The sequence below is a fragment of the Rhipicephalus microplus genome, chromosome X (genome assembly GCF_043290135.1).
Source record: "Rhipicephalus microplus isolate Deutch F79 chromosome X, USDA_Rmic, whole genome shotgun sequence".
NCBI classification, from domain to species: Eukaryota; Metazoa; Arthropoda; class Arachnida; order Ixodida; family Ixodidae; genus Rhipicephalus; species Rhipicephalus microplus.
In genome coordinates this window covers 185,523,214-185,549,316 of record NC_134710.1, presented here as the reverse complement: position 1 = coordinate 185,549,316, position 26,103 = coordinate 185,523,214, and the positions used below count along the sequence as shown (strand labels likewise).

Sequence of the window (26,103 nt, the reverse complement as noted above, 5' to 3'; positions counted from 1 at the left end):
TATAAATAATATGTAGACAAAAGCAGATAGAGAAATTATGCTGTATTTAAAATTCATTTCCTAATTCTGTATTATACAAGAATAATAACACTGTTGAAAGGTGTTAATACTTACAGCATACACGAAACAAGTAAATAGAATACAAAGGTTAAATAAGAAATCCCCATGCACTTTGAAGAAGCGCACCTGCATTTCCGAAGGTTGTTACAGACGACTTTCTAGTAGACATTCAAGCACCCATCACTTGTCACAAACATCGGTGTGATAGCAAAATTACTGTCGCAGGCTACCCAAGCAGGTGCTTGCATAAAGAAAGCTCTGTGGCTAAAGCCTTGACTGGAGCAGAAAAGGCTTGCCATTTTTTTCTTTGTCTACTAGAAACAAAATACAAACTGTTTTTCTTCAGTAACAAGCTTACTTCTGTGTGTACAAGATATGCATATAAAGCAACCTGCACCAAAGGCACAATAGATGGCAAGTGCTTTCCAATAATGCCATACCTAAAATTAAAGGTATCATACTTCTTACAGCTAGTGCTCACAAATGCACTCCCATAGTCACTGCCATCAAGCTCGAGTGACTGTTTTTTTGCAATGCAAGAAGCAAATTGCTTTTCTTTTTGCCTTTTGATGATGACTTCTCACAGAGAAGCATGAGAAGCATTTACTTAGTGTTACAGGTCTTGCTGCACATGGTAGTTGAACCACAGGGCAAATAGAAATGAAGAGTTCCAAGTCAGAAAGAGGCAATCAGTGCAAAACCTCCACTCAGCACAGAGATCACCAACAGGCACAGCAATGTCTCAACATGTAAACATGTTCCACTAATGCCTTTATGCCCAAGGTACAGTTGAAATATGTACTACAGGCTGTGCTTCATTGTGACCAACAATGTTAAATGCTGAAAGCAAAGGGCAAAAAACATGCTCTGAAATTTGTGTCTCTATCAGCAGTAGCCATTCAGTTCAATACCTAAAGGACACTTCTCCCTGAACTGCCGCACGGAATGTCAGCAGTGAACATTTCTTTTACAGATGAATTTTTTTATTATTGCGCGTTACTCATAAGTGCATTTCAGCTATGATTTGTTTCGACCTTTTAGAACACTGCACCGCTTCCAACTTAGTCATATGCAAATGAATTTGAGGTGGAAATAACACCAGGTAAAATGTTTCGGGCACAGCTATCAATCTGTGGCATGTTCCAAATAAGCAGTGACGACATGTATTGCAATGCGCTGCAAGCACAATGAGACGTGGCTGAGTAAGGAACTGAAGTATAGTAGGTAATTGACACTCACAGTATGAACAAAACAAGGACACGAGAAAATGAGTGATGCAACATGAGTGTGTAGTAAGGGGCATCTCAGCGAGCTTCCTGGGTTTGGAAAAGCTACAATTGATACTCAAGAAATACAACTGCAAAACATTTCATATTCCCCTTTCTGATGAAACATTCCCTTCTTATTAATGCCTCAAAATGCAAAAGTGACTGTTATTAAAGCAATCAAGTTTTTTTTACACTAGTTGCATAAGTTGCAGAAAAGGTATGAATGCATGAGGGTACAAAAGAAGGACACATAAAGGCTGATAATTGCCCGAGTTTGGAGGTCTTAAAATATAGTAAAATAAAGTGGTCTTTGCACTAGAAACACCGGGCAGCCAAACTTTTCAAAAGTAATTTGACTCAACTTCAATTATAAATTATTCAAGCTTCAAATTTTCAAGTCAGATTTTCAATAAAATGCAAAATGGTCCACAAAAGAAATAACAAACCACCTTTGTGACAGGCTTCTTACAATATTTCAAGCCCTAACAATTCCGTAAAGCAAGTGAAACTGTTTCCATCCACAACATGAAGCAGAAACAGTACAAAATGGAATGAAGACAATTATCTAAACATAGCTGGCATGAATGAAGTTAGGTTTCAGAAGCAAATAAGTTAAATAAAATATTGCCACACTCAATATTCAGCATGAAGAGAACAACGAAGGGCACGTGCAGCGAGAGAGATAGACGAGGTTCTCAACCGATCAGCTTGCCAGTATAATTAAAGTGAGTTGTGCTGCATTTTACTGCTGGAACTCTGTTCTATACTAGCCCTCAAGGCTAGAACAGAAGTCTGAGTGCGACAGAGTCCAAAGCTCAAGATATATTTCATGAGCGAGTCTTAGCGAGCTCCCTAAGTTTCGCTGACCTATGCCTAGGGGGCCTCCGGAGGCAATTTACTCATCATTGTGTTTTTTGTTCGCCTCAGCAGATGACTACCTCAGCAGACTGCTAACACACCACAGCAGACTGCTAATACACCACAAATTTCCGTCTCCCCATGATGCCACACTGCCATAATGTGTACTTGAGAAGGAACTCCTTCGATATCGAAACTGAGTGTTTTTTTGTTTTTTTTTCAAGATGGTATTAAAAATATATACGATACATACCCCGGCATCACAATACTCTTTTTTTTTTTGGTTCCCAACACCAGTGTTTTTATTTTTTAACAAATGTTTTAATAAAAAAACTATTTATTATTCATGTCAGTACTCCTTTAAAGCATCATATATTTTCAATCATAAGCAAACCAGGAATCTTTGCAACTTCAAGACTTATATTTTTTCTATTTTTTAGAACCGACAACCATGGTTGATAAACGTATTTGTGATGATAACCGCAACCTAATACTCTTTAATTTTCTCCTTCTCAGTGCAGTCTGATAGTGTTCAAAGAGCTTAATTAGGCTTAAATATTTCGTGAAATAAACTGTCTATCCATGCAGCAAAAAATTTGAATATAAGCTAGAGAGCTGGAATGACATGGAACAAACGAAAAAGACAAGCATTCAAGTGCCACACTACTTTCTAATATGTCAGATACACCCCAATAATAATGTTGACTCAAGCAGCCAACTCTTCTGGAACATGCAACTCGTACTACACTGAAAAAAATTAAATTATAACCGAGCTAGACACACGAGCTTTAAATTAGGCTGCCTGGGCTAGCTTTCCCACACAGGGACGAAAGAAAGAGAAAATCGGGCACTATAGATGATAGTAGGGGCTGAGCAAGCTTCGAACTTCATGTCTTATGAGACTAGCAATCTTTAGCTTTTACCAGTCACCTTTAATGTTGATGTACAGTAGAGTCCACTGTTAAAGGGAGCAATTGAATAAACACCATCAATATTGCTGGCCTTCTAACAGCAAGCGGATACAACCTTCGTGCACGTCACTAGTCTTTTAAAGGGACTCAGAGCTCCCAACCAACAGTTATCTTATGCAGATCAAAGCCGCTATGCCTCTGTAAGATATAAAATTCTAAAAATGCCGCGCATACAGATATTCCCTTTAACAATGAACACATCTGCACCTAGTCTTGAAAATACAGCTCACTTACCTAATTCATTGTAGACTGCAAAGAAAAGTGGAATCGCCTACAAAACAACTGAAGAAGCTTCAATTGTAACATACACATATCGCAAGTGCCCTAACTTATTTTATGGAAAACCATTGACATGCATTTACACTGGTGCTTCAGGTGCAAAAAAAAAAGAGACAGAAATAATTTGGCTCATAGTAAGCCAAGTTACAAAGTTTCAACAACTGCTACCAGTAGATTCTATGGGATGCCCACTGAACTTTATTGAATCACATGTTTTGTTTTACAATATTTCAATCTCATGACTGGATCACACTCACAAAATCAGTAAATGACTTTTTATCCACCAATTCTGCAAGTTCCTCTGAGCACTTCAATTCTTTTTGTCATGCCATACCAAGGGTCATTCATTGTTAGGCATAGCCCGACAATTGTTAATTCCTGCAGAGTAGATTGCCAGGTGGTATAAAAACTGGCGTAGGAGAAAGTGTTAGCACAAGGTTAACAGCAACACCATTAGTTCAAATAAGCATCAAGCTCATAAAGCATTTATAAGCAGAATTTCATGACCCGCGCGCGCGTGTGTGTGTATCGACGTGCAATATTTTGCACGTCGGTACAGCCAATGTTTGGGAAAGGGACGTGGAGATGAGGATGAGGGAATTAACCGGGGGAAAGACACCAGCTCCACCGTTTCCAGTCTTCACACCAGCAGGGCGTGAAGGTCATCTTATCAATGACGAGAAATTTGTCGGTAAGAGCAATTTGTGTTTTTTTACTTCATGACGTACGTTGGAAAGGTCGATAAAAGCAATCAATCTTTCGTAGATGTGGTTTAATTGTGTCCACATTCAACTTTTTTATCTGCAAAGTTCATGCAGTATTTATTATTAGTGTGTGTGTGTGTGTGTGTGTGTGTGTGTGTGTGTGTGTGTGTGTGTGTGTGTGTGTGTGTGTGTGCGTGTGTGTCTGCGTGTGTGCGTGTGTGTCTGCGTGTGTGCGTGCGTGAGTGCGTGTGTGCGTGCGTGTGCGTGTGTGTGCGCGCGCACTCACACTTCAATAATAATAAATTTGGTTTGGATATAACCTATTATTGATTACAGCAAAGTGAAGAATAGCTTTGTCATAGATACCGTGTTACGAATAATCGTTTACTATTTATTTTTGGCTATAACAAAGTATTTTTCTGGCAGATGCGACTGTTATAATGAGGTCTTAGTGTGTCTGTGTCCCAGTAACCACAAAATTCAGAACTAGTATGCAGGGCCCGAAGTTTTTTTTTTTTTTTGACAAAAAATCATTAAACTTGAAAATATAAGCTATAAAGATATGGATCCCCCACTATGCTCTAAAGTTTACAGCATAGTGGTGCATTCTATATCACCATAGTTCACAGGAGTGTATCAAATATCAACACTGTACACTTAAATGTAATTAGATGCAGTATTCGAAACTGCAGAGTTACCAAATCCTGGACTCAACGATTATCTTTATTTTTCAATTTCAATGTACTCAATACTTTTAAAAAAAGATGATAGTTTAATTTTCAAAAATCCTTACTACAGTAATAGTTTATTCTTTCAAGTGCAATAAATCAAATTTGGTAAAGTGGATTGTGAGAAATAATGTTCCCCAAGTGTCATGTATTTAAATAAAAACCTTGGAGCAAGACCTTCTTTTTCAACGTCATACAGCAATAAGAAGCAATTTACAAGCATTATTTGTTTATGAATGTAACATACACTTCCTTCTGCATCAAAGTCAACATTCAAGTACATGCTGGTCCTTGAGTACGAAAGCTTGTAGACATTTAATTAGCTATGCTTAGTATATAAATATGTCGATAGCACATCACACTTCTAACATGTTAACAACAGTAAAAAGCAGCTACAGTGTTAAGTTAGTCTGCACTGCCAATTGCAGATGTGATGTTAAGGTGTTTTCTCAGTGAGAGCTGCCGTGGGCTTGTATCACTACGAGAATATGCTTTCACGAGTTTGAATTGGTGGCTGACAATTTCATGCATGCCTACAATCAACAATAATTTCATTTGCATCAGTTGCAATTTTAACGACATATGAACAGCTTGGAACAAGGATAGACTGTCTTGTCATGTAAATATGACAACACAGCATACATAAAATTTAAAAAAAATTATTCCCAGACAATTACCACATTGCCTGATGTGAATTCTAAGAGAGCAGCTTGATGTTGAGGCAAAGCCAACCGTGTTTGTAGTTTTAGCTTTTCACGAAGTTTTCGCTTTCCACGCCACAAATCATAATTTATATGAAGTAGGACAGCACCCACTATACCATTAATCGACTTTCTGCGAATAACTGCGGTACCCACTACACATAAGGTATTATGTAGACTTTGTTAATGCTGGATATGCCTGATGATGAATTATGGCTGAACACTTTGCAGTGAGTGGAAAGCATTAGACCACACACTAGTTGCACACTTAGCATTGTGAGATGACTGGTCGTTATATTACACTCACGCCACACATTAGCTACATTAGTTACATTAGCTAACACGATTCCTTGTCAGACGTGACGATTGTATAGGGTCTTTTTTTCACACGAGTTTTGAGCACCAGCGTGGCTCTCTGTGGTTGAGTACTCAACTGCCACGTAGAAGGCCCAAGTTCAAATACCATTCGATCCTGGGCAATCTTTTTATGAAAGTTTATCGTGTCTAACTATTACGCCACCGAAGGTGATGGCAACCCTACTTATTGCAAGATCAAGCACCTAAGAACTGTGCTCTAAAAGCGGGTGGAGTTGGGGGGGGGGGGGGGGTTCGTATCATGGATCCACGCATATTAATACAGAATGAAATTGTCCCACAGAAACTATTGCAGATCCCAACCATCACGGTATTAAACACAGAGACAAGCTTTCCATGACAAAAATTTGTACTTTTACAATGTTCCTGCCAAGTACAAAAGGAAAGGTAATTTTGGTGCAACTACAGTGGATACCAATTTCATTAATTCACAGCCAGCTAGGCGAAAATTCCTTATGCTTTTTCTGAATTTTATGAAATTGGCCAACCCCTTGAATATTGCAAGTTCCCCTTTATTGCAGCTGCTAATGTGCTCCCAACACCCATGCTTTGCGATGCAACAATCGAATTATTGAAAAGGAAAAAAAGTTTAAGATTGTGCAAAGAAGCCATTTTTTAAAGGAAGTCCCCCAAATGTCTAAAATGTGCAAGCCCATTTGCAAACAGTGCTCTTAAAACTATTTTACCTCAGCTGGACATGAACTCCACAGATTAACTAGTCATAACCATTTGCCACAAAAGATAATCCAATTCCAGAAAGCTGTTTCACAAACTTGTACAGCAAACCTGGAAGTGAAGGAAGAATAAAACATAAGCCCATCTACAGGGGCACTGAGAGAAACATCTGTATTATTAACTCATTTTAGAATAATTAAGTTACCCAGAAAAACCAAAAAATAAGAGACAGGTGGCAAAGTCACAGCAGCTCACTGCAACATCACAGGGTTTATATATTTCTACTATTAGGGCCTACTAAGGCACCTACTCAAGCTTATGAATTCCTTATTGGTACAATATTATTGCACTATGGTCTCACAAAGCCAGAGACAGAAGATGCAGGCTTCAATAACTTAGTGCGCAAAAGTGGCCAAAATACAAAAAGAAGCAACGCTTTAAAAATGTAACAAGGTGGTGTACCAGCACTGAAATCTTGGTATGCAAATGAATGAAACGGCGCTTCACTTCTGGTAATGAACCTATGATCATGAAATTAACTGCAATAAAATTCCCAAAGGCCAATTTGCTAGCTTAAACTGTTTTAGTTTTTCACTTCAGTGTCCCTTTATAAATGAAGTTAAACTACGCTTGTATGAATAGTAAATTTTAGGTACAAAGTGCACTCGAAGCGAATAGTGATTTGTCAAATAATTCCAAATTGAATTCAAATAATATATTTCGCATATTAAAAAATGAGCATATTCTTTATGACCCAACCAATCTGCATAATATTTCGCTTTTAATTAAAACAAGGTATGTGTTTTAATTGTTTTAAAGATACCTTGTCTTAATTAAAACAAGGTATCTCTTATTTCATGGTTCAAAGGAAGTGGAAGCAACTTGGGATTTGACATTCAGTAGAATGATAATGATAACCTGTAAACTATGTTACATTATAAAATTAACTATACTGAGGACAAGCCGGAATAACAAGCTTTTAAACTTAAAAAATGAATCAATGCAAGAATAATATGTTCATTTAACCTTGAAGTAGGGCTTTACAGCAGTGCGTGTTTTTCCTGGATCGGTGTATTCACGGTAGAGCACCTCTCTTCCGCAATGAAACCACCTTTCCAGGGGGAGTTGCATGCGGATATTTATTTGTTCATTTCGAATACTTCAAAATTCTCAATAATTTGAATTGCAATCAAAGCTAATTCAAATACTGTAATATTCTTTCGAAGATTCGAAGAGTTAGAATACTTGCATAAGCCTAAATTACACTTTAGCATAAATCTATCAGTACACTTAACTTGCACCGGTATTATTTATACCTAATTCCGGACAAGCGGTACATGCTGTATCAATGAGACTTAGGTGCATCAATGAAACCATCAGCATATCAAACTTATCCCTGATAGATATGTGAGGTTTAACGTCCCAAAACCACTATATGATTATGAGCGACTCCGCAGTGGAGGGCTCCTGAAATTTGGACCACCTGGGGTTCTTTACCGTGCACCCAAATCTGAGCAAACGGTCAAATTTATCCCTGAATACAATTGATGGTATCACTTGTATCATATTCTATCAATGAGATTTGATTTATTGATATGTGGGGCGAAAACGCAGCCGCCGCAGCCAGGATTCGATCCCGCGACCTGCGCGTCAGCAGTCGAGTACCTCAGCCACTAGACCACCGCGGCGGGGCGGTATCAATGAGATTTAACGAGCACATAATCGTTGGCATTGGTTTTCAAGTATGTCACTGTTGAACTCAAGACAGTATAAACGATTAACTTCAGGACCATAAAAAACCGGAAGTTTCACATTCAAAGGTCTGCACCAAGGAAGTAAAAACCGCACCATCTAAAAGCTGCTCGCACAGCCCACTACAAGACAAAGTGCCTCTTTCCCCCCCCCCCCCCCCCAAGAGCAAGCTTTTTAAAGAAAACATTTCGGATTTACACGTTAAACAAAGCTTAAAGGCAATACTTCAATCTGAATAAACTTGCGCAAGTTCCGTGCTAAGGCACTACGTTTTAACGAGACAAGTCTGAGTTGCCACGTACCGCACCTAGTGCTCGTTCAAGGACAGCGACGCAAACAAAGAAAAAGTCAGGCGGACTATATGTAGGGCGCATGCGCGGGCTTTAATGAGGCGCGCCAAGGGACTCCGCAGGAGGATTGGCAGCGGTTGCCCCGATAAAGAAGAAGAAAAAAAGTGTGGAAAAAGACCAACGCCTGACAGGAAAATCGAAGTTTCCGAGTCCTCAGAGGAGCCCGGAAGGGCCCGGCGCCCCGGAAATCGGTCTCAAGCCAAACACAGCATTCGCTGCCGGGAATCGCTCGCGCACTCGCTGAACGATGTTGCGCCTGGCCGCCGCGACGGCCACGGCGTCCTTTGTCCCGCGCCAAGAGTGAACAACGGCGAACGGGGCACTCCAGCGCGATTATTGTTATAGAGCGAAAGAACGGGAAAAAAGAGCGGGGGGAGGGGGCGGAACGGGCTTTGTCAACGCAGCCATTACTGAGTTTAGCACCACACGAAAGACGATGACGCGTCCCTCTGTGCAGTGTCTTGCGACGCCAAGCTCGCTAATGGATCGATAGCAGCTATTCGAAACCTGGCGTTGCTCGGCGCACACAACGCCCGCAAACACGTGCAAAGTAAAAGGAAAATGACAGCCGCGGGTCCGTAAAGAAAAAAAAAAATGCCGAACGAGACAGCATGCCTGCAGGACCTCCCCTAGCCGAGTCGCAAGCAAGGTGGTCGGAGGGAGCGCGCTTGTAGGCGTACTCGTCAGAAAGTGCTTTGGCGCAAGATACGCCAGGTGCAATCGATCTCCGCGAGAGGTGGTTCGAAGTCTGAAACCCAGTGGGTTTCCTTCTCTCTCCGGAAGGAAGAGAGAGAGCAAGCTCAAGAACGGACCGAACAACGGCCGCTCGCCGTCGCTGAGCCTTGACGCGAGCCAACTACGGAAGCCGCTTACGACTACGTATAGCGATGGCCGAGACTCGGGTCCTCCACACCTGCGCCTAACGGACGGCACTCATGCTGTTTCGTAATGCTGCCCAATGGGCTCGACACGCTGAGGAACAGTCCTGCGAAATAACAAAAGAAGTCGCAAACGAAAGGTTACACGCGAAATCTCCTTTGAGAGTTGTCCAAGCGATGCGTAAGCCTAGAGCTTTTATTGCATGAAACTCCACGGTGGGGGCCTCCACTGGAACGTTGCGAGACGGCACCGGCACGGAGTCTTTCCTGTTTTCTAGCATTCGTAGAGTCAGTAATGGCCAAATAGAAGGCGCACCTCGAAATCATCGAAACGCGTGTCTGGCATTAAATGTTCGGAAAGTCGGAATTTTCCGGATGTACGCTGTCCTAGATAACGCTTTTAATCCACCACCACGAAATATTTTCTTAACGAAGCCTTCATAGAAAGTGTTCTACTTTTACATTTATCTTGTACCGCCACTGCAACACATTCGTAAGGTCCAGATGCGTTCACATTCTGAAAGCGTGGTAAGGCACTCGCCTTTTGAGCGCCCAGGTTTTTGGAAACCCCAACACCACAAAGAAAATTCATTTTGTTTTATACATTCATTTCCTTGCAGCGATCCGTCTAACGGAGATGAACGGAGAGAATCGCAGAATCGGCACAGAAATGCTTACGCATTTGAAAAAAGGCACAACGGAACTCGCGAATGGCTTGTCTAGCCAGTGTACCCAGCCTGAAGATAAACTAAAAATGATCATTTGTCCACCGTTGAATCACGTGGACGAGGATCAAAAATGCTGAAATATGTGCGTTCCACAAAAATAAATGACGGTGCGAATAAACTTTCAAGCAGCCTCGAATTTGTGACGCCTACTGTATGTGTATCTATCACACATACACACAAGGAGAGGTTGAAAACCCCATTTCCCACGCCCTTATGAAATAAAATCCTGTGTAAGCCTGTCGAGTGTTTGAACGCGAGAAAGCACCAAACGAACTATAAGATCAGAGAAGCGTTCTTTCCTATTTCAACCATCGGAAGGCGGTCGGGCATCGACCTTCGTGCTCCGAAACAGAATGCAAAGCACTGCAGAAGATAAGCCAAGCAAGCTAGCGAAAAAAGAAAAAGACACTGACGGCATGGAAAAAGAATCACTCAAGTGTTTTTCAAGTGCAGCAACGAAAGACTCGTACAAGTTTCCGTGTCAACGCGCGTACGTACAGCCAAGACTCGAACAAGGCCGTAGCGTTGCGCTTCCGGACATCCACTCTTGCAGAGTTAAATGGCTAACAGTGACCGAGGCCCGCCTACTTCATTATGAAGGAAAACTGTTTTCACTTTCCGGCGAGATAAAATGACGTGAAAGAGCTACTTTCTGGGTGCTAATATCGGAATGCAAGGACAAAATTAGATCTTGCGTATGACCTTGCCCTACCCCAGTAAATATGGAATGTTAGGCTTCATTTATCAACATATTTGCGCACGTTCCCGGCCATACTCGATTTCCCAGCGCCGTTATCACCGGCATGTATCGGCTGTTGCGGTGGAGTGTGTCTGGCCGCCGCGGCGGCGGTTTAGATTCCCCCTCACCGATCTGAACGACATTTGACGGTACAAAATCAATTTTCCAGTACACCAGTGGATTGCATCCTTTATGAGAAGGTTTCGTAATTTGTAAGACAGCAGAAGGCCTAAAGCCAGTCAAAGGATAATATGAAAACAGCCAATGAAAAAAAAAAGCCATAACACACGGAAATACGCATAATCCAGTCCTACTGGTACTTATAGCCGACGTATTTCCGCAGAATAACGACACACACCATGTTCACACAATACATAACGACGTTGCTTGGCCGCCAGAGCGTGCTCGCAAGTTAACGCACCTATCGCGTAAACAGATCTCTAGCGCTTACACTACGCCAAAATGCCTACATGCACTAGGTGCCGAACAACTTGCACTCGTTCCAATGACGAGCAAAAACCAGTCACGGGCTCACTGCGAGTGACGCAGCGCCCGCAGCGTATACACTCGTGCACTGCGATTAGAGATGCGCTGCCCCGGCCCTTCCTATTTCCGCTAAAACCGAGGGGAATCCCCTCGCGAAATACCCCCTCCGCACTCAAGGTGATGGTGGAGGGGGGCCGTCGCACCCGCCGCTTGGCCGGAAGAAGAGGCGCATGCCTGCCAAGCTTACGTCACGGCCGCGAGCGAGAGGCCACAAAGCGCCAACTTCTACCACTTTTTCAATTTCGCGAATAAAGTCGGCCGGGCATTTTATAGCAGTGATGCGCCGTGCGGTGCATGTTCGACAGTGTGGCCCTCCTCCAATGCTCAAACAAAATACGACAACTAAAGCTCTGGCAGGCCGTTTCGGCGTGAAATGCACTGCAGTCAATGCTATAGCGACCCAAAAACAGAGCGCGTGGGCTCTTCAAATGAATGAACGGCTACGTGCAACGAGAGCAATCCTGCATGGTGAGCCAAGTGACTGCAGTCCTGCGCGCATTCACGTGCCTCGGGCCACTCCGTCGGCCAACCAACGGACAGAATCCGCTCCTCGACATTTTCCGAGAACTGCTGGCAGCGTAGGTTCACGCGGTAAGTGCGTCGAAGCATCAATGACGAACACGAGCAATCATGTGCCGAGTCAATAGGTGCCACCGATGTCTCAGCGAGAGGAATAGACTATTTTAATCCCTACCCGGTCCGTGAGGGCACTACTGACCTGCTTTAACGAGCGTGCTGATACGCCGAAATGACACAAGAACACTTCGTATAAGTCATCACTCGAATACGTGATGAGGCATACAGAATCTGCTCAACGAGCATTCGATGCGGTACCTCAACAAGGACCCTTCTCGGATCGAAGAAAACTTCGATCCGAATCAAGATTTAAACAACACGCAAATGGAAGGCGTGCTGACGGCGACGCAAGAAGGCATGGACGGCAAATGTGACGCGAGACCAGTTACTGATGAAGCCGCAATCCAACCGTCTCTTATAATTGCTGTGAGCACCTTGCAATCAACGAATGGGACAAAACAATAATGCCAGCCGAAGCGCTGGCCCACTCTCCGCCTGAGCGACTCGAATCGCTGGCCTTCGATGGCCGCGTCAGGAGGCCGGGCTAACCGAGGGACCTCGCGAGCTGACGCGACATTCCTCGTCGCAAGTCATCGGCGTCCTTGGAAAGAGGCAAGCAACTAAGAATTGATGCGCGGAAAATGAATACCTACGAGAGGACTCACCTAAATCCACAGCGGGCTTTGCAAGCGCAAAGTCGTGACGGGACTCTTCGGATATTTATATAAGTCCATTTGGCCAGGTTATTTTGATCACTGTCTCCGCGCCTCAATCACTAGCGTCACTGAAGCGCTCGTGATTGCAAACCCTATTCAAATCACAAAAAAGATGCTAAATTCCGTCACGACCTTTCCACTCCCACCAGCGTCTTGTGACACGTTCTGGTCGGTCGTCAGTCCCTTTAAGCCCAACTTACTACACTCCCTTGCAGCGGGCCGCAGTTCGCAATATAAATACAAAGCGTGAATCTGAGAACTGTGCTTCGTTTTTTTTTTTTTTTTGTCGACAGACATTTGCGGAGCACTACCACCAGAGGCTACACTTCGGTTGTACGATGGGTGTTTTATCCGAGAACTCAGTAACAGTTTACTATTGGCACTGTTATCTTATCAGGAAATAGAAGACAGACCATTCTGCATTGTTCTCGCACCAGAACACTGACTCGACAGCGCAACGGCACAAACCACCGAGCAGGCTCTGCAGATCTGTCAAGCAAGTCACCTCGTCCCTTAACATGAGTGCACCTCGCTCCCATTGAGTCTGCAGCACTCTCCGCATTCCCGCCTACGTGGCGTAAACATCAATTTGATCGACTGCGTGAGGCCGTGAAATGATCTCAAGTGCAGTGTCAGCTCATTGAAGCAGTAATAAACTTCCCCAGCAAGTAGAGCAAACGTTCGGACACACTCATTTGCTGGCCAACCGCCTTTGACGAGACGGTAACAGTGAGATGACGCCATACGTTTGTCTGAAATGCCAAGTAAGCAGGCAGCCATGGTCCGCAGCGCCCACAACAAAGGGTTGCGTAGAGAAAAGAACAAAAGGAAAGGCGGGGAGGCTAAGCAAAACGCCATATCCGGTTGCTCTCTGGGGATGGAGAGAAAAATCAGGCGGCGATTTTTGGCATGTATTTCGAAAGCATTCTGCTTACACGCGGCACCTTACCGTTCAAAAGAAAGCTCTAAAAGTAATTTGGTGCGCAAGACGAGAGAAATAAAAGCGCGGTATCGCAATACGTCGGCTCAAGAGCCCGCCAGCATAGGCGAGAGAGCGAACCAGTCAAAACGAGGAAGAGGAAATGATGTCATCGCCCAAGAGCGATAGGAAGCGGAGAGGAGGAAGGCGCCGGCTTCCCAACGGCAGCACGCCGCCGAAACCCTGATCCGGTCGTAAATAACCGGCGCCCCATTAACCGTTCCTATGGAAAGGCGCCGGAACGCGAGCTGCCCGCGGGCCAAGCGAAAGGGCGCTCCCAACGCACGTGGGGATGGGCGGGGGAGTCGGGCGCCAAACCATGGAAACTGGCAACGGACCCGATTCTGAAGGAGACGAGAAAGAGCACTTCCCGCACTTCTTTGCTAACGTCGCGCGTCACTGTACTACCACCGCTGGCGCAATGACACGCAGGCGGGCGAAGACCGCTGCAGCGTGGCGGCCAAGCGTGTCGGTGAATGAAAGCGGGCGGAGATGGCGCAAGCTAGAGAGTGGCGGGCGTGCCGCCAGCCACACGAGCCCAACCGAGTCGATGACGGAATGAAGACAAGCGGCAAGCAGCAAGTTGAAACACAACGTTAGCGAAACGCTGCCGTCGACGCTGAGAAATCTGCGCCCTGCCATAATACGGCCGCTACCCCCCACGGTAGCGTGCGATTCTTTTTACGCGCATTGCAGACTCGGATCAAGTCCCAACCGTACTCCTCGCGCTTGAAGTACCAGTTGCACTCGAGGGATCTCGGATCCTGGTCCTGTATTCTGGAAAGCAATGCAAGAAAAAAATACGTCGCCCACACGTAATCGTACGGCGACTCGGAATCGGGCCAAATTAGCAAGTGCCGGCATCTCCACGATGTCCTGCGTTATGCCGCTCCTTCGGCATTCCCATGAAACATAAGCAGCTCGCATTTAACCAACACCAGCAAATCGGCGGTAAAATTTGGGTAAACGAAGTCAAAGAAGCGTTCGCGAATATAAGCAGCTTCGAAAACTGCGACAGGTACACCCGGGTGATCTCCATATACATATATACCACAACATGAACGCAAAACACGCCACGACACACACAACCTTAGTACCGCAATATACTGCAGTACACTTATTCATGTAAAACGCGCTTTCATCGTTTATCGGACCTTCGCTACGTCAGCAGTTATGCATGCAGCCTATTGCCGAATGTCAAGTGGAGTAATATGGGTCATACGACCCACAGCGTCCGAAAGTAACATGTTAATCGCCGAATTACTTGAAAGCCGACTATGTCGCAATATGGAACACGCGGTCAGTTTCAAGCGAACACACATTATTAATTTATGCGCGTAATATAGTTGAGCATGCAGGAACAGAGCAAACGGAACAGGGTGTAACACAATGAACGGCGCAGTTCCTTATTGATGGACAGCCGAGCGTGCGCGGACGCAACCTGACAGTCGTTAAACAGATTTAATTGCGCGTCCGCAGCAGCCGTACGGACGTGCCACTAAATCTGTCTACAAATATGTCCATATTTCGACCATGCTTTATCAAGTCACAAAATGACAAGACCATGAACGCACTAGTTTCGGTTTTATGCTGCAGAACATAGCTGGTAATTATTTTGGGCCCTGTATTTTTTACCACCTGATCACCCGCTAAATTAGACGCGTCATGCATTAACAGTGCAGAAATCCACATTTGCCATGCAACCTATAGTATCGTAAGCTTTTGTCGCCGGGTGTATTCCTTGTACGTGCCCATTATCGTTAGCAAAAAATAAGGCGGAGGGGGGACGTTCACTGCGCCATAAAACGCAATACAATAGTATTCAGCTCTTTAGCCTATCCGATTTAATTTGTGGGGTTTAACGTCCCAAAACCACTATATGATTATGAGGGACGCCGTAGTGGAGGGCTGCAGAAATTTTGACCACTTGGGGTTCTTTAACGTGCACTCAAATCTGAGTACACAGGCCTACATTTCCGCCTCCATCGGAAATCCAGCCGCCACAGCCGGGATCCGATCCCACGACCTGCGGGTCAGCAGCCGAGTACCTTAGCCAATAGATCAACGCGGCGGGGCCGTTCCACTCATCTGACTACAGAACAATTCTTTATCAGTATACAATTTTACTCGTTTATTCGTTTCCACCGCCTTTTGACCAGCAGTATATGCGTGCCTCGATATTCAGAACCAAGACGGGCACCGTATCTTACACAACTGTTATTCAATGCCTTACACAACGTTTCTGCGTTCAGTTCTCCTGCACAATGGCCATTCTGAAATACCGAAATACCCCCCACTCATTAATCAATCACAGCCTCACACCAAACTAAAATATATTCTACGCTTGCGGCTCGAGTCGGCGGGTCAAGCCTGCATGCGAAAATGATGCGCAGCGCATCCTTGATCCTATTCTGCCATTCGCAGTTACTGTACTCGCCGCGCGAGCACTCGATGTCAAATTTGTGATGCAATAACGCCGTCCATAACGTCACCATGGCGTCATATATCGTAACGTGATGACGTCATCACGCGACGTCGCCTCTTGGTCAAAAGTGGACCGATCTCGGAGGTATAGTGCAAAACCAAGCGAGTTGCAGAAAGGTCGCCATGGCACCGATCCTGGAGGCAAAGCCACGCTAAGGTGCAGCAGAAGGCTTTCAGGGGGGGGGGGGGGGAGCATCGACTGAAGAAGATAGCTTTCACCTTCCAGCCTTTTTAGACAAATGTACAAGTGATCCTGGGAGTTTTCATTTCATTATCATTCAAAGCAATTAAAAATGAAAGAATCGAAAAAGGGAGGGGTTAGAATATCGTTCACCTGAGAAGCATTTTAATTGAAGCAACCCCTTTCGCATTGCACCTCCAATACAAAGCAAAAGCTGGGTAAGAGAGACACACGCCGGGCAAAGCAAGTCGACGCGCATGCATAGAACTCATCAATAATTTCGCACGTACTGAACTCACCATCAACTCAAGATGCACGCCTGCGAAAGCGAGCGGGAATTTATGACCCTTTCTGTGCAGTAATATTGTACTTGCCTACCGAGTTGCGGAACACGGCGTAGATGGAAATACGGGAGCCCAGATGTACATGCATTACAACGCAACAATAGAAATTGAATAGAAAGCACAAAAAAGCAACCAGGCAACCATCTCAGTTAATCACACTAAGTGATTTTTTCTTTCCGCTACAGCATGGTCAATGAGTTTCAACCCAGTGATGAATTCGCGAACAGTGCGACGTATCGCTTATTTATGGGAAGCGCGTCATTCCTTTCACCGGACACGCTTTCACTGCCAAGTTATCAATCGACAGCTCGACTATTGTCTGTTTAGCCCCCGATCCTTTACGAAGAAAACAAAACACGAAAGGGAGAAGGGAGAGGGGGTCTTTTTTAGTGTCGGCCGCGAAGAAGGGTAGGTCCTATACGCTCGTAACACCAGCGAACGTGGTTAGTCCGACAGCGAAGCAGGGTCCATGAACGTTGGTGTGTTGCAACCGGGCGTTCCATGCGTTATCACCTTAACACGTTCGTTCAAACGCACCCTGAGCTAAGTCAGTACAATGTCTATAGAAGTGATAGCATCAGAGCTAAATAAACAATCAGCGAAGGTTCAGCAAAGCGTACCCCTTCGAAATTCCCCTTCGTGTTCCGCTTATCTGCAGAGTTCTTTGAACAGCGTAGAGCTAAGGTCGTACCATGCTGCCTCTAATCAGCGAGACCCGATATAGTGCGGATCCTGCTGCTGCCAGCGAAATGCGAGCAGGCAGGCGAGCAGCGTATGGAGTGCAGCGAAAAGGACACCGCCCAGCAACACCGCAACCAAATGCCGAGCTTCGGGAGCAGAATTACGCTGACCATCGAGGGAGCAGCGACTAACCCAATGGGAGAACAGTAGATGAATGAACAAGTGGCAAAATTTTCGAAACTATATTAGCGTTCTTCCCCGGAAATGCTAACCGAGGAACGAGAAACATATTAAAAAAGGCATGCACAGTGCAACGCAACACCAAAGATTAAGCGTCCCCCGAAACTCCTCTCTTGTTCGAGCTTCAGATCTCGTACAGCTGTTTGAGCCCTCACGAATTCATGCGTAACGCTGCAAGCCGTTCACAGTGGACTACGATGCAGTTACCGGCCATGTCCGCCTTTCGCGGCGCGGAGCATAGGCCGGACTGAGTAGCGAAAAAGGGCCATTCTCCGAAGCTGGGAGCGCATCCTTCCGGTGGACGGGCGGCCAGCGGTTCACCTCGTCCCCGATGGACGTGATCGAGGCGGCCTCGCCGTGTTGGCGCCGTGAAATCCACGCCCAGCCTCGCTGGCCGGCCTTGCGAAAGACGGTTCCGCGCATATATGCATGCGCGGCGCAGCCCTCCGATAGGGGCAACTTGCCGGCGCCAATCTGCATTGTCGCGAAGGCAGGAACTAACGCAGCGGTCTTTTCGCACAGACTAAGAAAACGCGCCCTATCCGATGAAGTGCGTGCGACGGTGGCAAGGGCAATCTGCATGCATAAACCAGGCGCTCGCCGCCGAAGAGCAGGCGCCCACTTGGGAAGCAGTCCGGCGTTGTTACCAAACCACTTCCGCGACTTCCTTTTTTTTTTTTTTTTTCGTTTCGCTCTTCCATCCAGGTTCAGTTGCGGCAAATTTCATTTCGGCCAATGGGATATGTAGACGTTAGAGATACTCAACTTTTTAAGGTCTGGTCACGCCCTCTCCTTATGGAGAGAGTCGCGCCCTCTGTCTCTCTCTATAGGGAGAGGGTGCGGCGCAGCGTGGGAATAGCCAGAGGTACGTGTGGTCAGGCCTTTACAATAATGACCTGGAATGCTAGCGAACGAAATTTATTGCTAACAGGCCAATAATGTGCACTGCTTTATTTTGCCCGCGAACCACTCGCATACCGAAACGGGAAATGACTTGTGTAACCACGCTGAAAATTTCTAAATCTGGAGATTAGCATTACGCAGGAGTATAGTGGCAAACACGAACTCGAGTGCCACGTCGCCGAGACAGCACTTCGGCACTGTTTGTGGGTCTGCCAGTGAATGGGAAACTACAATCGCCGAGCTGAGGCGACTGTGTCCGCAGAGAGAACGTCCGCGGAACCTGCCAAGGCTGGGAACCGCCCCGCACGTCGTCCTTTCTACAGCACGTCACCACACTGCAACTACCGGAAAAGAGAACCAGTTGAACAGGGGCCTCGGGTGAGCTGAAGCGGGTATGCCCATTGCATAGGACGTCCGGATCGCAGACATGTAGCCAGGCCACCGCCAGTTCGCACGCCGCCACTGTTTTGTCTCGCCTTAGCAAAACAGTCAACGCGGATGCGATGAAAGAAACCGCATGCCGGTTCAGTGAAACTCGCTCATGCCACCAAGATTGGCAGCGGAAATAATGGCGGTACGCACGGGGCGAGCAGCAAGTACACAAAGTTCAAAAGCTTCGAATCGCGTGCAGGAAAGTAAACCGCTTTTCTCGCAATCTTTCGTGGTCACAGCCCTAATATTACATTTAAGGCCTGGTTTCGCGAGGCCTCTCCCACTTGCTTCCCGTCACGATGACTTTGACGACCACTGTTGATAACTGAACTAATTTAACTAGAGCATTGACTAGCAGCACTGCACAAGTACCGTTTATCTGCTGTTATAACATTACCTTCAATCTCCAAAATCATTCTCGAGTTAATATAGAAGTGTTTTTGTGTATGCGGGCGCCTTGTATCGATATGCTTCACACACCGCAGCACACACGAACATATGCGCTCCTCTTATGCGTTCTTCATAAAAGCTCCAAAGAGGAAGAGATGAGCAAAATAGGGGACATAGTAAAAACAACAGACACGCCAATAAAGCAGCCGTGAGACGAAGGTATGCCCTGCTCATCTCCAGTCGGTAAAATTCCATGATCAGCACATTGAAATGCACGAATACGACCACCTACAGTGCCTATCTCGCCTGATATTTAGCAAACCACTGCCTTACAGCATCCGCTGCCGTGACTCACGACACGCGGAGCAGTGCCATTTTGCGAACGGCAAAGTTTGGAACTGCCCGCCGGGCGAGCAAGTCGCATTCCAATGACGCCGGCCACGAGAAAAACGGCACACACGAAAACATCTCAGAAGGAATGCAGGAACTTGTCTGCTACCGAGTGACTAAATTAACGCTTTAACTACAGCTCAATTTTTTTTTATTTATATAGAGAGGTTCGTGCGGGGATATTAAGCACCCTATAACGCTCGAAGAACACGCGACCTCCGTCAACGCCGAAACGCGCATATTCGGAGGATTTGCAGTTCAGGCCACAACGGCGGTTACGTGCAAAGGCACAATGCGGCCCCGAACGTGGCGAAAAAAGAGGGGACACAAAAGGGTCTCGCGCGCGACGCTCGACGCGCACAAAGCTGCGAGTCACGCTGCGCTCGAAATGCCGCACGACCCCGATTCGCTCACCGCGGGCTCTTGTACGGCGCCGCGCACTGCAAGCAGCATCTGTGCCCCCACCTGAAGGCACGAGGACACTTTTAGCGGGGACCCGCAACTTGCCTTTTCGACATCATACGGTTGAATATTATAGCCACCTTATAGCAGGCATGTTTTAAGCCAACTGCTTATTCCAGATGCGATAGGAGCGAAACAAAAAATAAAGATGAGCAGCCCTGTCACGCATGACTGACCCGCACCGCGAACACTGCACGCGCAGCACTTTATTTAAGAGGCCATGCATACAAGGGTAAAAAAAATCAAGTATGAACATGTAGATAGCGAATTGGCGCGTCGCCTGCTAAGGTACTTCCAGTTCGAGGTCTATTCCTTCGCTGTTTCAAGGTGCATACTGCATAGGGTAATCATGAAAATTCTGTGACGCGTTTGTTGCCACTTGTTCAGTGATTATGTGTGCTTTTTTTTATTGGCAAATGAATACACAATATTTCGCGGATTTTCGGGGGACGAAGCGACAAGTGGAAAATGGGCAAACGCGAAGAACAATAAAAGGCGGGTTTCGACCGCAGCATGCGATTATGCTTTGATACATGCAGTAATCTCTTCCAGAACCACCTCAATTATTATTTTCGAGCACAAACGTTTGATTGATATGTGGGGTTTAACGTCCCAAAACCACCTTATGATTATGAGAGACGCCGTAGTGGAGGGCTCCGGAAATTTAGACCACCCTGGGTTCTTAAAGCACCCAAATCTGAGCACACGGGACTACAACATTTTCGCCTCCATCGGAAATGCAGCCGCCGCAGCCGGGATTCGATCCCGCGACGTGCGGATCAGCAGCCGAGTACCTTAGCCACTAGACCACCGTGGCAGGGCTTCCAGCACAAACGGTGACCACTTCAAAACAACTCACACTTATGGGCACATGCTGCTAAATGTCAACATACGTTCGATGGCAACTGAAGTATTCGAACTCTTATGGAAGCCGCTGAATGTGTAAAACCCCCAAACAAGGGTCGCTCTATTGATGGTATCGTGGGACATAAAACGATCGAAGTAGCTTTTGAAGCAACGAGCAACATGGTATGGCGTATTTAGTGTGTCAGACTTGCAAGCGTGAAGTGCCGATAGGCTGTGTTATGTATGTTGTATGCGTAGAATTTAGCGCATATTCAAACACAGTGTTCGATTTCGCTGGGGGTGGGGGGAGATCTCATGTTAGGAAGATGTAAAGGCGTAAAAAAAGCCAGAAAACTACGAGTGCTTTACAGAATAACAAGCAGTTTACTATTGTCATTCACTATATCGAACCCGGGATGTTGTCTTTGTAACAGAATAGGAGATAAATGATTGTACTGGTAAGCAGCACTAAAAGAAATGGACGGATATTTTGTGATGTTTACAAAATTATTGTATGTCACAAAAGAGACGCGTAACACCCTGTGCAGCAAAACAACAAGCACGTGCCCGAATGTGCATACCGCTTGAATGAAGAAATGACCGCTCGCACGGTTTTAACTATCTCGTAGTGACTGCATTTGTAATTCAACTAAACTGCATTGCTATCCAAAGCATTATGCATCATTCTGTGAGAAAAGGGCACCGCGAGGTCTGGGTGCAGAAAGAGATGGCACTGGCGAGAATTCCCGCACGGTGGCACGGCAGCTCGAACCGGAAGTCCATGCAGACGGGTGCCGTAGCCCACAATCCTTTGCGCGAGCCATGATTTCCCTATAGCGAAATTTCAGTGAAGCGGAGCTCGAGACGGGGGCTCGTTATCCGGCTCCAGGAGAATTTTTCAAGCGTGCACGTTCCTCCTTATTCTGTCCCGCGCTGGGAGCTTTGAACGCAGAGGCTGTAATTTTAGTGCCCTCAGATTACTAATCACTCACTTGGACACGTCTAAGCGGTCATTGAGCAAGGCAACACGGACAAGGAACTCAAATGATATAAACCAGCGCTAACCGTCGACTGAGTTTATTTTCGGAAAGACAATATTTACGAACACGCATACAAACGACTGAATCATCGCGCATGAAAACGAGCAGCGTCCAGAAATGCAAATTCACTTTCAGTCAGAGCAAGGGCAGCTGACGCGTCCATTCTCCGCTAGCAGAGTAGCTTTAACTATGGTGTACTGAAATGGGGCAGTGTGCCGTCTGGCGCCCCAGATGTGGGTCTTTTTTCGATGACGGCCAGCGCTGCCGGAGCACACCGTACTGCTGTGTCGCCACCTGCCGGCACCCCCTGAAGCTGAGCAGCTTAGATACGTGGCCTCCGAAATTGGTACTTGTAGTTGCCGCGCTGGTCGTAAAATGAATAAAAATTATTAGAAAAAATGTATAGAGAAGTTACGTCCTTGAGCATCATTTTTTTTTTCAACAGCGCGACTGCTTATTATTCTGGCTCATCCAGGTAAGCGGTGGTCATGTAACTCGCCCGCTGATAGAATTATCCTTCAGTGCCTCCTCGTATGTTTCGTCGCACATCCCTGTTCTGCGATATCCCTGCACATCCCTGTTCGTCCCTGCTCTGCGATAAGATTTGTGCGAACTCGACTACGCAGAAGCAGTATTATTTATCTCAATGCATCCATACGCGTTGAATGTGTTTTAATCTAACAAATACTTTTAATTTCAATCGTGTTGTGCGACTATTTTACTCAAAATCTGCACAAAGGTCTGCAATGCGAATTTGAATTACGCGTGCTGGGCATACCGTTCGATGGTGACGCCCGACTAGTGACGTCATCGCAAAAGCGACCACCACTGCCCCATTGGTTTGTTGCGAGGACGGCACACTGCCCCATTCCAGCACACCATACCTTAACTATTATTCTGGTATCTTTATCTTAATAGATAGTAATGTACATAAAGGCAAGTACTTCAGTCTTTTTGTGAATAGATTTCGCACGCAGATTACTATAATTTAACTGCATCTAGGTCATGCTGGCTTTCACACATCGAAACATTATTTCAACTGGCCATGCTTGTTAGATGCACAACGCAGGCAAATAAATTTCGCAAACTCTCGAGCACCCACGTTCTACTACGTCATATATCCACAAATGTTATGCGAACTTGCGTTTCGTTAAAACAGCAACGAATCGGCTTCGCAAACACAATGCGTTTTTTTTTTTTTTCACAATGCCAAGGCGCCTGCATCCTTCCCTAACGGAAACAGTCGCGAAACGCTTCTCAGGGGCTTTCGTTTTGACAATACCGGTCGTCCCGGCCTCTGCCAAAACGAGGGCAGCGCAGGAAAATTGAGAAAGCGGACTGGCTACGTAGTTGCCGCGGTTTTTCAAGCACAAGGCGACAACCCCTGGCAGAGTATACGCACGCAGAATGGATGAGTTCTGCCATTTCGACAGCGCTAGGAGCAACTCGACTTTGGCAAAAGAACGACGCGAGAAACAAACCGGTGGCTCGAGATGACGCAGCTCGCCCCGCACGGGCGATTTCACGGCAGCCGCCAATCGCGTTCCACACTACTCGCCTCTACGGCCCCCCAACTCGCCGACACACCTTGCGGGCGTTTTCACGCCATGACGTCGCCGTACGAAGCGCGCTGACTCAACGCCGCGGTAGGCGAATACTCGATTTTCATGATTATTATTGTGTACACGTAAGCGAAGGGCGTAAGCCCGTTTCCGGTATAATGATTTCAGACTACTTTTTTTTTTCTGCGATCGGGCTCTCGCTTCAAGGGCACATTCAACACATGTCCTCAATGCGACAAAACGCCGTAGTGTTTTGTTTTGTTTTATTTAGAGGCACGCCATTTCAACTGCGTTGATGACTCAACGCAGTTGAAATGGCGAGTCAGTTGATATACGAATGATAATTGGTGGATAACGAAATCCCACAATGAATGAACCTTTAATTCATTAAGGAGGGCGGCTCTCGGCCGCAGTTTGGGATTAGGTGAGGCCGGGATCGTTGGGCGAACAACGTAAGTATAATGAGCTATATATAGGATAAGTTCATGTGAATCCATCGAATCCGACAATTAAGTCATGGGAATGACCAACATATACATTTTTAAAAGCCACGCGCAGCGGCCAGCTCATGCTGACGAAACTTTCCCAGAAAAACGTGGTCTGGCAGCTCTTATCTGAATAGGTGAGGTAGTTACCTCCTTTCCCTCCTCTTCTAGCATACGTCGACAACTGTAAGAAGACGCCCGGCGATAGGCTGAGCAGGAACTTGGAGGGAAATCAGCAAAAAGAGAAAAAAAAACCTTATATGGCAACAGGAACGCAGACCTTTTGAAACGAACCGCGCCCTTGGCAAACGCACAAGCGACACAAGCTGAATCGCCAGTGCCTGACCTTTTTGAACGCGCGATACCAAAAACCAGATCAGCGCCACGAGCTAAAGCCCAAGCCAAAAAACGGAGCGACGACCCTGAATGGTGTACCCCTGCGAACGAGCCATCAATCCCCGCTCTCCGCCAGTGCTGATTGATATTGATATGTGGGCGTCAACCTCCCAAAACCGCCATATGGTTATGAGGCTCCGGAAATTATGGCCACCTGTGGTTCTTTAAGGTGCACCCAAATCTAGCACACGGACCTACAGCAAAATGCAGCCGCCGTAGCCAGGATTCGATCCCGCGACCTGCGGGTCAGCAGCCGAGTACCTTAGCCACTAGACCACCGCGGCGGGGCTCTCCGGCGGTCCTGAAAATTCTGCAAGAAAGCCGAGGAGCGTTTTGAAAGTCGGCATGAACGCGGCCTGAGGTCAGGCAGCCGCGGAGGCCGACCTCCAACTTGCGCGCTTCAATTCGGTAAATACCCCGGCTGACACAGTCGGCAAGACCGCACTGCTAACTGGGTTTATTGCAGCGTGATTAATTGTTTAAAGACGCCTGGCAACAAAAGTTATGGTTTTTACAGTAATTTGTAGCTTTGCGTCTGGTAATACCGAAATTATATCGTAAATGCTTTAACGAACAGTATAACTAACGTTAGCGGTGTTAATTCAGAACGATTTTGCGTCAGTTTGAAACACCCACCTAATACAGGAAGAAACTAGCGCCCCACAGTGGTGCAGCGCGTGAGACTTATCAAATAGGGGGACTGGCGTGTGGCGAAGAATGAAACGATGTGGGTGCTTTGAGCGTGTCCCTCTCAGAAAAAAAGAAAAGCATTCCTGGCGTAGGCAGCCGAAACCACCTTGAGCGCAGCCCGACAAGACAGCGAGAGGAGTGACGAACAATAGTCCTCGCCAGTCTGGGTATTGTGCGCGCCCCCCAAATGTTCTGGACCTCTGCAACGTCACAAGGGGAGTCCCGGTCTACGTGAAATCGCAGAAAATGACGATTGCACCTCGGAAAAGCACGCATCCTTACCTTGAAAACAAATTAAAATATCTTCTAGGCTACGCTCGCCACTAATAATCGGTCAGAGGTGGCCCCACATGCAGGACTATCAAACAACACAAGCATCTCAAGTTTCCCAATTTGGTGTCAGGGGTCCTTTAAGGGTGCCAGAACGCCTTTCAATTTATTCGAACTAAATTGATACCAAAAACTATTCCCATGACATGCGCTATCAGATCTGTCAGTTCCCCGTTCGAAGTTTATTCATTTTATGGCCAAAGCAGCGGCTACATTTTTAAACCAATTTTCGTTTTGCCGAAAACGTTTATGCATTTCGCAAATAGGCGTCGCTGCCCACGAAACATAACAGGTCGAATAAACTGCACATTTACGCAATTTGGTTGATTATCTACTTTGCACATTCAGTAATCGGTTGGATACT

The 26,103-nt window shown here is 46.1% G+C and overlaps 1 protein-coding gene across 7 annotated transcripts in view; it reads right to left on the bottom strand.

Annotated features, from left to right (window-relative positions):
* The window catches only part of CadN (neural cadherin), a 307,286-nt gene that overhangs the window by 269,263 nt on the left and 11,920 nt on the right, over positions 1-26,103 (bottom strand). The gene's annotated exons all lie outside the window — the stretch shown is intronic.